Genomic DNA, 12,817 nt, shown 5'->3' with positions numbered 1-12,817 from the left:
AATGTAATGCTAATTGCATTACCAACATTTTGTATCAATAGTAATCCAAAAGTACATCTTTGCTATACTTTTGAGACAAATGTAGCGAACTTATAACTAAAATAATATAAATAGTGATTGACCTTAAATCATTCCCTTCAGTCCCAGCTTCTGGAAACTATCTGCTACCTCAGATAGGCTCCAGAAATGGTCTGCACTTCACAAACCTAAAAAGAATGTAAATAAGCCAAAACCCAATCAGATAATGTAATCCCCTATAATAGTTCCCTGACAGCACAGTTGTGAGCAGAGCGGTGGTACTGTACCTGTAGCTGACCTGGAGGAGTGCTTTGGACGGAGGCAGGGTGGAGAGACTTATATGTGTAGGACATGATGCCCGTTGGATCTGGTTGAATGAAGGCATATTGAATTTTGGCGTGTTTGCGTTTGTTATGTAATTAGTGAAAAAATAACATTGATGTGAAAGATGGAAGGCTGATTTGGTGTTTGGCAATCTCACTCAACGATGTAATGTTATCTTTTCATTTTACCATGCTGTCACACTAATCCTTCCCCACCCTGTTCTCCTCATCGCTCTTATTTAGTTCCAGCCATGATGTCATGTGTGTCTGTTTACTCCAACGTAAGGTCCCCATGAAATAAGATTTCCTACATTATCACAGGAAAAATGTATTCCACAAATTCTACATCCTATTTAGATCAAAATCCCTATTTAACACATTTTCAGACCAGTTGTGTTTAAAAAGGTGCATCCACAAAAGTCAAAATAATTGCTTCTGTATCAGACAGATACACTGAACAAAAATATAAACGCAACACTTTTGTTTTTGCTCCCATTTGTCATGAGATGAACTCAAAAATCTAAAACATTTTCTAAATACACAAAATAACCATTTCTCTCAAATATTGTTCACAAATCTGAAAAAATCTGTGATAGTGAGCACTTCTCCTTTGCCGAGATAATCCATCCCACCTCACAGGTGTGGCATATCAAGATGCTGATTAGACAGCATGATTATTGCACAGGTGTGCCTTACCCCCTAATCCCACCAGGAGCGTCTGCGCTGCGCTGCGGCTGCGGCGTTTTTAGCGATCGCGGCCACTCTAGTCAATGGGTGCTATTCCACCAGACCCGCTGCGCCGCGCTGCGCCTCGAAGCGTCCCAGAAGCTGCTCGCCGCAAGGAATTTCTAAAATATAGGATGAATCCTATTTTTGACGCGGCGCAGCGCGGCGCAGGCAGGAAGTGGAACGTTCATCCAACAACTGCGAGGCTGCACACACGACGCTCCGCTTCCGCAACGTTTTGAAACGCGCCTGGTGGGTTATGACGCAGGAGGAGGTCGCAGCGCGGCGCAGCACGGCGCAGCACGGCGCAGCCGCAGCGCAGACGCTTCCGGTGGAATCAGGGGGTTAGGCTGGCCACAATAAAAGGCCACTCTGAAATGTTCAGTTTTATCACACAGCACAATACCACAGATGTCGCAAGTTTTGAGGGAGCGTGCAATTGGCATGCTGACAGCAGGAATGTCCACCAGAGCTGTTGCCCGTGAATTGAATGTTCATTTCTCTACCATAAGCCGTCTCCAAAGGCGTTTCAGAGAATTTGGCAGTACATCCAACCGGCCTCACAACCGCAGACCACGTGTAACCACACCAGCCCAGGACCTCCACATCCAGCATGTTCACCTCCAAGATCGTCTGAGACCAGCCACTCGGACAGCTGCTGCAACAATCGCTTTGTATAACCAAAGAATTTCTGCTGTCAGAAACCGTCTCAGGGAAGCTCATCTGCATACTCGTCGTCCGCATCGGGGTCTCGACCTGACTCCGGTTCGTCGTCGTAACCGATTTGAGTGGGCAAATGCTCACATTCGATGGCGTCTGGCACATTGGAGAGGTGTTCTCTTCACGGATGAATCCCGGTTTTCACTGTTCAGGGCAGATGGCAGACAGCGTGTGTGGCGTTGTGTGGGTGAGCGGTTTTCTGATGTCAATGTTGTGAATCGAGTGGCCCATGGTGGTGGTGGGGTTATGGTATGGGCAGGCGTATGTTATGGACGACGAACACAGGTGCATTTTATTGATGGCATTGTGAATGCACAGAGATACCGTGACGAGATCCTGAGGCCCATTGTTGTGCCATTCATCCACGACCATCACCTCATGTTGCAGCATGATAATGCACGGCCCCATGTTGCAAGGATCTGTACACAATTCTTGGAGGCTGAAAACATCCCAGTTCTTGCATGGCCAGCATACTCACCGGACATGTCACCCATTGAGCATGTTTGGGATGCTCTGGATCGGCGTATACGACAGCGTGTTCCAGTTTCTGCCAATATCCAGCAACTTCGCACAGCCATTGAAGAGTGGACCAACATTCCACAGGCCACAATCAACAAGCTGATCAACTCTATGCGAAGGAGATGTGGTGCACTGCGTGAGGCAAATGGTGGTCACACCAGATACTGACTGGTTTTCGGACCCCCCCAGACCCCCCCAATAAAGCAAAACTGCACGTTTCAGAGTGGCCTTTTATTGTGGCCAGCCTAAGGCACACCTGTGCAGTAATCATGCTGTCTAATCAGCATCTTGATATGCCACACCTGTGATGTGGGATGGATTATCTCGGCAAAGGAGAAGTGCTCACTATCACAGATTTTTTCAGATTTGTGAACAATATTTGAGAGAAATGGTTATTTTGTGTATATAGAAAATGTTTTAGATCTTTGAGTTCATCTCATGAAAAATGGGAGCAAAAACAAAAGTGTTGCATTTATATTTTTGTTCAGTGTAGATATTACAATCAAGCTGCATTTGTGAAAAAATACTGTACTTTACAATGCGCAGAGACCTTGAATTTATTTATGGGTTCAAAATAATTTGATAATATAAAAAGATTATTTTCAACCAATTACTCCATCATCTTAACAACAATAACATTTTTGATACATTCCAGTCTGGCTATCGAACAAACCACAGCACTGAAATAGCTTTATTAAAAGGTAGTGAATGACCTAAGAATGATAATCGATTCCAACAATGTAGCTGTCCTCTTTCTTTTAGATCTGAGGGCAGCATTTGACACAATCGATCACAGTATTTGAATGAACCGTCTTGAGAAATGGGTGGGTCTCTCAGGGACAGTCCTTGGATGGTTTCGCTCATACCTGTCTGTAAGGAAATTCTTTGTAAGTTTGGGAGATTTTGTGTCACAAACCTATATCATTGAATATGGAGTTCTTCAAGGAAGCATTCTGGGCCCTATTCTATTTTCATTATACATGCTCCCTCTTGGCAATATCATAAACTATTACAATGTGAAATATCAGTTACGCCGATGACACACAATTGTATAACTCCATTTCACCCCCGGTCTTAATGTTGTAAATAATTGGATGAATGAATGATAACTTCTTAAATAGAAATGAGCAAACAACTGAAATGTTACTAGTAGGCCCAAAAGCAGAACGGCAGAGAGTAGAGTCTTTGTTTTCCAGCATGTCTAAATATATAAAAACTAAAGTTACAAATCTCAGGGTAATTTTTGACTGTGATTTAAAAATGCAAGCCATTTTAACAAGGTTGCAAAAACTTTGTTTTTCCACTTAAGGAACATTGCCAGGATCAGACCATTTTTAACTCACAATGATGCTGAAATGGTTGTACATGCTTTTATTACTAGCCGCTTGGATTATTGCAATTCTGTTTACTGGTTTCCCGAAACAATCCACAAATAAATGGCAATTAGTTCAGAATGCTGCAGCCAGGATTTTAACAAACGCACCTAAAAGAGACCACATTTCGCCTGTGCTGGAATCAATGCACTGGCTACCGGTGCTCTTCAGAATTGATTTTAAAGTGCTTTTAATCATTTACAAGGCTTTACATAACCTTGCCCCAACATATTTAACTGTCTCTCATTTTATCAACCAGCAAGGACACTTAGATCCTCCAATGTTTCACTTTTAAAAGTACCTATAGAGTGCAGTACAAGAACACTGGGGAGGCTGCTTTCTGTTTGTATGGCCCCAAACTGTGGAACAGCCTCCCATTTGATCTTAGAACGGCAACCTCAATTGGAATTTTAAAAAGTAAATTAAAGACCTATCTTTTTAATTTGGCTTATCATTTTTAGTAGTATCACTGTTCATGTTTTATTGTTTTCATATATTTTAATTATGTTCCTCATTTGTTATTGTAATTTTTTTTGTCATACTCTGTAAAGCACTTTGGGCTGCGTCAAGCATGAAAGGTGCTATATAAATAAAGTTTATTATTATTAATATCATTGTACAAGTGACTTTAAAGATAACTTAGCCTAAACAAAATTAATATATATAAAATTACTGAAGTATCTTAGTCCCCAAATCACTACTGAAAGATCCCTTGTTTGCAAGCTTTTAACCCGCACTTGAACACTTTTAAGGCAAAATGTGGGGACGAACTCCCCTGGGTGTCACTCAACTCAATATATGAATAGAGACAGTTCAAAAAGCTGTTAATTGTTTTCTTTGGTCTGTTGTATTAAGATACAGCATGGCATGAGACACTGCCTTCAAAACTAACATGTACAAAAGGTGTAGATGGGTAAGCCTACACTGCTTGTGTACAGACGGATTCCTTACTGTATAGCTATTACTTTTGAAAGGACTATAGTCTTATCATTAGAGTTGCACATATAGTATCTGTTTACACAGACAGTCAGCCTGGCAAATGAGGAAGTGTCCCAGTATCACCTACTGGCTGGCAAGCCATAACAATAGAGGGACCCAGATCATTTCAAAGTAATGGATTTAACAAAAACAAAAAACAAAAAAGTCTTATAGAGTGTGAGTATCAGTAAAAGCAACATTAGGCTTAAACGGCTCTGTGTGCGGTTACTCACAAAAGCTGATTCAAACTGTGCTTACCCCAGGTGCAAGGGTTCCAGAGTTGGGAGAAGTACTCAGATCTTGTACTTGAGTACAAGTAGAAGTACCAGAGTGTAGGAATACTCTGTTACAAGTAAAAGTCTTGCATTCAAAAATGTTACTCAAGTAAAATTACAAAAGTATTAGCATCAAAATAAGTACCAAAAGTGAAAGTACTCATTCTGAAGATTGGTCTATTTCAGAATAATATAAATCATATGTTTTGACCTTGACATCTAATTTCAGATCAACTGATTGACACTGTACAAATTCAATAACACTTGTACGCTACCCAAACGCATCACTAAGCCACCAGGGTGGGTGGAGGGGGTCTGGAGGACGGGCTTGGGCTGACAGCCCAGGGGCACGGCAAAGGACCAGGAAGGGGTCTCGGGCGGACGGCCCGGGGGCAAGGCAGAGGACCAGGAAGGGGTCTCGGGCGGACGGCCCGGGGGCAAGGCAGAGGACCAGGAAGGGGTCTCGGGCGGACGGCCCGGGGGCAAGGCAGAGTCCAAAATGGGGACCATGGAGGGGCGAAGGCAGCGGCAGGAAGAGTCAGGGGGCCGGGCCCGAGGGCGAAGGCAACGGCAGGAAGAGTCAGTGGACCGGGCCCGAGGGTGAAGACCGAGGCTCTCAGGGGGCCGGGCTCGAGGGTGAAGACCGCGGCTCTCAGGGGGCCGGGCTCGAGGGCGAAGACTGCGGCTCTCAGGGGGCCGGGCTCGAGGGTGAAGACCAGACAGCTCCGGAGGCCGGGCAGGAAGGCGCTGACGGGACAGTGCCGGAGACCGGGCAAGACCCGGTGTCGGAGCTGGTGGGACAGGCCTCGGCAGGATCCCCCACGGAAGAGGACCAGGATACGGGATTTGCAGGACCCCCGGCAGGAGAGCAGTCGGCGGGGCCTCCAACGGCACAGGACATAGGATTGGCAGGACCCCCGGCAGGAGAGTAGACGGCGGGACCTCCAACGAGACAGGACAAAGGGTTGGCAGGACCCCCGGCAGGAGAGTAGACGGCGGGACCTCCAACGAGACAGGACAAAGGGTTGGCAGGACCCCCGGCAGGAGAGTAGACGGCGGGACCTCCAACAAGACAGGACAAAGGGTTGGCAGGACCCCCGGCAGGAGAGTAGACGGCTTTTTTTGTCATACTCTGTAAAGCACTTTGGGCTGCGTCAAGCATGAAAGGTGCTATATAAATAAAGTTTATTATTATTAATATCATTGTACAAGTGACTTTAAAGATAACTTAGCCTAAACAAAATTAATATATATAAAATTACTGAAGTATCTTAGTCCCCAAATCACTACTGAAAGATCCCTTGTTTGCAAGCTTTAACCCGCACTTGAACACTTTTAAGGCAAAATGTGGGGACGAACTCCCCTGGGTGTCACTCAACTCAATATATGAATAGAGACAGTTCAAAAAGCTGTCATTGTTTTCTTTGGTCTGTTGTATTAAGATACAGCATGGCATGAGACACTGCCTTCAAAACTAACATGTACAAAAGGTGTAGATGGGTAAGCCTACACTGCTTGTGTACAGACGGATTCCTTACTGTATAGCTATTACTTTTGAAAGGACTATAGTCTTATCATTAGAGTTGCACATATAGTATCTTTACACAGACAGTCAGCCTGGCAAATGAGGAAGTGTCCCAGTATCACCTACTGGCTGGCAAGCCATAACAATAGAGGGACCCAGATCATTTCAAAGTAATGGATTTAACAAAAACAAAAAACAAAAAAGTCTTATAGAGTGTGAGTATTAGTAAAAGCAACATTAGGCTTAAACGGCTCTGTGTGCGGTTACTCACAAAAGCTGATTCAAACTGTGCTTACCCCAGGTGCAAGGGTTCCAGAGTTGGGAGAAGTACTCAGATCTTGTACTTGAGTACAAGTAGAAGTACCAGAGTGTAGGAATACTCTGTTACAAGTAAAAGTCTTGCATTCAAAAATGTTACTCAAGTAAAATTACAAAAGTATTAGCATCAAAATAAGTACCAAAAGTGAAAGTACTCATTCTGAAGATTGGTCTATTTCAGAATAATATAAATCATATGTTTTGACCTTGACATCTAATTTCAGATCAACTGATTGACACTGTACAAATTCAATAACACTTGTACGCTACCCAAACGCATCACTAAGCCACCAGGGTGGGTGGAGGGGGTCTGGAGGACGGGCTTGGGCTGACAGCCCAGGGGCACGGCAGAGGACCAGGAAGGGGTCTCGGGCGGACGGCCCGGGGGCAAGGCAGAGGACCAGGAAGGGGTCTCGGGCGGACGGCCCGGGGGCAAGGCAGAGAACCAGGAAGGGGTCTCGGGCGGACGGCCCGGGGGCAAGGCAGAGTCCAAAATGGGGACCATGGAGGGGCGAAGGCAGCGGCAGGAAGAGTCAGGGGGCCGGGCCCGAGGGCGAAGGCAACGGCAGGAAGAGTCAGTGGACCGGGCCCGAGGGCGAAGACCGCGGCTCTCAGGGGGCCGGGCTCGAGGGTGAAGACCGCGGCTCTCAGGGGGCCGGGCTCGAGGGTGAAGACCGCGGCTCTCAGGGGGCCGGGCTTGAGGGCGAAGACTGCGGCTCTCAGGGAGCCGGGCTCTCAGGGGGCCGGGCTCGAGGGCGAAGACTGCGGCTCTCAGAGGGCCGGGCTCGAGGGTGAAGACCAGACAGCTCCGGAGGCCGGGCAGGAAGGCGCTGACGGGACAGTGCCGGAGACCGGGCAGGACCCGGTGTCGGAGCTGGTGGGACAGGCCTCGGCAGGATCCCCCACGGAAGAGGACCAGGATACGGGATTTGCAGGACCCCCGGCAGGAGAGCAGTCGGCGGGGCCTCCAACGGCACAGGACATAGGATTGGCAGGACCCCCGGCAGGAGAGTAGACGGCGGGACCTCCAACGGGACAGGACAAAGGGTTGGCAGGACCCCCGGCAGGAGAGTAGACGGCGGGACCTCCAACGAGACAGGACAAAGGGTTGGCAGGACCCCCGGCAGGAGAGTAGACGGCGGGACCTCCAACAAGACAGGACAAAGGGTTGGCAGGACCCCCGGCAGGAGAGTAGACGGCGGGCCCTCCAACGGGACAGGACAAAGGGTTGGCAGGACCCCCGGCAGGAGAGTAGACGGCGGGACCTCCAACGGGACAGGTCAAGGAGCTGGCAGGACCCCCGGCAGGAGAGTAGACGGCGGGACCTCCAACGGGACAGACATACGATTGGTAGGACCCCCGGCAGAGGAGTAGTCGACGGGGCCTCCAACGGGACAGGACATGGAATTGGCAGGACCCCCAGCGGAACCTCCAACGGACCAGGACATTGGGTAGGGACTTGAGACGTGACTCGAGAGGGGACTCGAGAGGAGACTCGAGAGGGGAACCAAGGGGGAACTCGAGACGTGACTCAAGAGGAGACTCGAGAGGGGAACCAAGGGGGAACTCGAGAGGGGACTCGAGAGGAGACTCGAGAGGGGAACTAGAGAGGGGACTAGAGGAGGAACTAGAGAAGGGAACTCGAGAGGGGACTCACGAGGGGACTCGAGGAGGGACTAGAGAGGGGACTAGAGCAGGGACTAGAGGAGGGACTAAAGGAGGGACTAGAGGAGGGAACTCGATAGGGAACTGGAGAGGGGACTCGAGAGGGGACTCGAGAAGGGATTTGAGAGGGGACTAGAGAGGGGACTCGAGAAGGGATTTGAGAGGAGACTGGAGAGGGGACCCGAGAGGGAACTCGAGAGGTGACCCGAGAGGGAACTCGAGAGGGGACTTGAGAGGGAACTGGAGAGGGGACTCGGGTAGGAACTGGAGAGGGGACTCGGGTAGGAACTTGAGAGGGGACTTGAGTTGGTCGGTACGCCGACAGGACACGGGGAGCTGGCGTCGTCTGGGGAGCCAGCAGGAGACGAGGTGCTGGAGTTGACCGGTACGCCGACAAGACTCGGGGAGGTGGCGTCGGCTGGGGAGCCAGCAGAAGACGAGGTGCTGGAGTCGGCCGGTACGCCGACAAGACTCGGGGAACTGGCGTCGGCTGGGGAGCCAGCCCTGTAGCCGAAACTGGAGTCGAGCCCATGGCTTCCGGGGCCGGTACTGAAGCCGGAACCATGGCTGCTGGGGCCGGAACCATGGCTGCGGGGGTCGGAATTGAAGCCAGAATCATGGCTGTAAGGTCCGGTTCTGGAGCCGGAAACATGGCTGTAAGGTCCGGTTCTGGAGCCGGAAACATGGCTGTAAGGTCCGGTTCTGGAGCCGGAAACATGGCTGAATGGGCCGGCTCTGGAGCCGGAAACATGGCTGTAAGGTCCGGTTCTGGAGCCGGAAACATGGCTGTAAGGTCCGGTTCTGGAGCAGTAAACATGGCTGAATGGGCCGGCTCTGGAGCCGGAATTGAAGCCAGAATCATGGCTGCTGGGTCCGGCGCGGAAGCCTGGACCCTGGCTGTGTAAGCCAGGTAATCCAGTATGGACGCAAAGCTGCGTGGGCCGGTACTGGAGCATGGAGGCATGGCTGCTAGCTTGGCTTTGCGCCTCCTTCTCTTAGCAGCCTCCTGAATACTCCGTGGACCTCCATAAGCCAGACGAGTTCCAGCATACGACTCCTGGACAGGAGCAGGAACTGGAGCAGAAGCACTGGTTGACTCCAGACGAACCACACCGAGACGTTTGTAGTCAGCAGGCTGGAAATCACACACCCAGAGGAAGTTCAAAATCCAGCCAAGCAAGAACTTCACCAAGTCTGGTTTCTCCATAGCCAACCGGTGCGCCTCTACCAGAGTGGCCTCCCTCTGCCGAACACTGGACGCTCCACTCCACCAATCACAGCAGCAAGCCAAACAAAAGGAAAAATGCTGTAGCTCCACCTCAAATGGATCATCTGCTGGGTCCATTTATGGTCGGTTCGTTCTGTCACGGTTTGTGTAGGAAACAGGACCCAAATGCAGACTTAAGTGACAAAAAGAATTCCGTTATTTCAAGGCTACAATATCTAGACACAGAACAGAACACTCACTGCAGAATTACTCACAAGACGAACCGACAAAGACAGACGGAAAAACCAGAACTTAAATACACCCAGGACTAATCAAACAAACACGAGACAGGTGAGGAGGTAGGAGAAAACACAGAGGCACCAGGTGAACACAATCGGGTAATCAGGGAGGGAAAACAGACAGAAAGCAACAGGCAGGAAACGGGGGTGAACACTTTACAAAATAAAACAGGAAACCCAAAGATAGAAAAAGACAAGACAAAACAACAACACAGACAGATCCTAACAATTATGCTATATTTCAACAATATATTATAGGGCCATATATATACAAAACCTGTCTCTGAAGTGTTTTGCCCAAAATACCAAACAGATCACCCATTGTAGCATGCCTCATACCCCTCTATTTCAGTCCTGTTACTAAGGTGCTGATTCTGGGTCAGCAGCTACAGGGCCACGCCCCCTTTGGAGCGCACATGCTGCAGAGCCAGTGTTGCCAACTTGGCGATTTTCTCGTTAAATTTGGCGGATTTCCAAACCCTCCGGCGACTTATTTGTGTCAAAAGCGACTAACGACTAATCTAGCGATTTATAATGGTGTTATTAGCGACTTTTCTGGTGTTTGGAGACTCACATTGTTCTGCAGTTAACGAGCCGCGGGTGCTGCCGTGAGCCCCGCCTCCCTCCCATAGTACTCACAGGCGCTCAGACTGACAGTTGCCTGGCCGCAGTCAGAGCAGAGAGGAGACAACCACACTCCCCCGCGTCGAGACTGCAAATGAATTGCGCATGCGCCAACTGCCAAGCCGTCCTGGTTTTGAGCGGGATTTAAATGTTGAATGTAATGTTTCTTCACTCACTTTCACACTATAATAAATAACTGCCTTTGCTTTGCGCCTCACACAGCCTCAGTCACTCAATCACCTCGTCCACTGTGTGTGTGCCTCTCTGTGACAAGCTAAACATCATGGCACAAAATTAAATTTAAAATAATTGTATTCTCAAAAATACAGAAAGGAGTGGGAATCAAACCCTGAGTATAAAGGATGGTTGATGCCATTTATTGGAGATGACACACGGGCATACTGCCTTTATTGTAAGGGGGATTTCTATGCCAAACTGTCATGTTAAAACCCCAAAACATACTCAAAAGGCAAAGACATTTCTGATCTACTGTCGTCTGGATTTAACTCCGGTGGTTTCAAGTTTTGATCCTTGAAGGGTTGGGAACGTTTTTTGCCTACAGCCGCCATTACATGATATGCAAATTAGGCGATGACGTCATTTAGCGACTTCTGGCGACTTTTCGGACAGCCAATAGCTACTTTCCTTACTATGGAGTTGGCAACACTGTGCAGAGCTGCAGAGAGAGAGAGAAGCAGATTCCCAGCTAAATGCTGCCGTGATTAAACTCCATATTAGCTTGCAAACCACATCAGCATTATTTCTGAAACAGTATGGAGCTCTAACGCTCTCTCTCTTGCAGGTTTACCACAAGGACAGACCCTTTTATATCCGGCTTCTTTACACATACTCTCTCCATTACAGCGTTAGCTCTGAGTGTTAGCAATGCTTGCTAATGTAAACAAAGAGCATATTACTTCCAAAACACGTCACGCATTGTTTCTGATACTGCAACATTTCTGATAGGGCCGTGGGCATAAAGCCAACCCACATTTCCGATATTATGTCACATCGGACGCAAATCTGGATCAGCTCCGTTGTGGGCAGGGGTTAAATTAGGCCGTGGCTGTCCAGGGCTAAGTAGCGGCACATAGGACGATGCTTTGACGTCATCACCCTCGCACATTTGTCATATGTTTACAAACAATGATATGTAAAAACTTTTCTTGTTCTTAATATAGACTATATTTAAGGTCGATATGTGTTGATTTTACTTTAAAATAGCAGATCTCTGTGACCGGATATAGTTCGGCTTAGTGAACATGTGTCTCTTCCTTGGAGGAGCAGCATCACCCGGACTCCGCTGTTCCTTCGCGGCTCCTCCGTGCAGAGAGTCTGCACTGCAGCGGTGTGTGTCAGCGACGTGCAGTCAGGGGAGGCACAGATTGGCCATCGGGAGAGTCGGGACTTAAACACCGCGTCTTTCTGGCTAGCACTTAGCATGTGGGACCGGACAGCTTTGATCCCCATCGACAGTGGCGATTCTAGAGTCTATGGGGGCCCTCGAACCAGCTTTCATCACCATCAGTGGCGCTCCAACACACTCTTCAAATCCATGTTTGAATCTGCAGGAGAGTTAACGTTAGCTCCCTTTATACAGTCTATGGTTAATTCAGTAAAATTGTGTATTGGGCGAGGATGCATTTATAACGTCAGCAGGATGTGTTCAATGTAGTCCAGTAAAATGCAGTCTTTAGCGAGAAATATCAATAAATACAGTTTTATTAAGGAGATGTTTTACTACAACATAAAGTAGATATTAGACAGTATGCAAACGAGATAAAGGAGTGTATATTGAAGTAATTAGTATCTGCTGTGTAGAGAATCATGGAATTGTACTGGTATCTATTACCATCCTTAATAAATGCCATCCTTATATAAATGTATATAAATACAATACCGTTTTAAATGATACTTGTATTTTAATTATGTTTGATTCCATTAATTGAATTGAAGATGCTTTAATGAATTCTACTGAAATGATTGTTACATTTTCATCATGTAACTATGTTGTTCTTTGATTTGCCTCCCCAGAAAACAGTCCCACCTCTTCTTGAAGACATTTTGCCTCCTGCTATGGACTTCAGGTTCACATCAGGTAAGCCCTTGAGTGTGTCAGACTAGTTGTTGTTTCACAGGTTAATTCAAGACATGTTATGTTTACATTCTAATATAATGAGCATCAGGTAAACGTACCCATTTCTATTTTTTAAATCACAGATGGGATGGAGATGTAAACTATGCAGC

The 12,817-nt window shown here is 47.8% G+C and overlaps 1 protein-coding gene across 1 annotated transcript in view; it reads right to left on the bottom strand.

Moving 5' to 3' along the window:
- The window catches only part of LOC117552841 (IgGFc-binding protein-like), a 42,026-nt gene extending 41,699 nt beyond the window's left edge, over positions 1-327 (bottom strand). Inside the window, exon 1 of the mRNA XM_034226506.1 lies at positions 306-327. The gene's annotated coding sequence lies outside the window, so the exon portion shown is untranslated. The remainder of the gene's footprint in view (positions 1-305) is intronic.
- Positions 328-12,817: the final 12,490 nt, after the last annotated feature.

The sequence above is a fragment of the Gymnodraco acuticeps genome, unplaced genomic scaffold (assembly GCF_902827175.1).
Source record: "Gymnodraco acuticeps unplaced genomic scaffold, fGymAcu1.1, whole genome shotgun sequence".
NCBI classification, from domain to species: domain Eukaryota; kingdom Metazoa; phylum Chordata; class Actinopteri; order Perciformes; family Bathydraconidae; genus Gymnodraco; species Gymnodraco acuticeps.
Note: the sequence above shows the minus strand (reverse complement) of the source record. Positions and strands in the feature narration are given on the sequence as shown.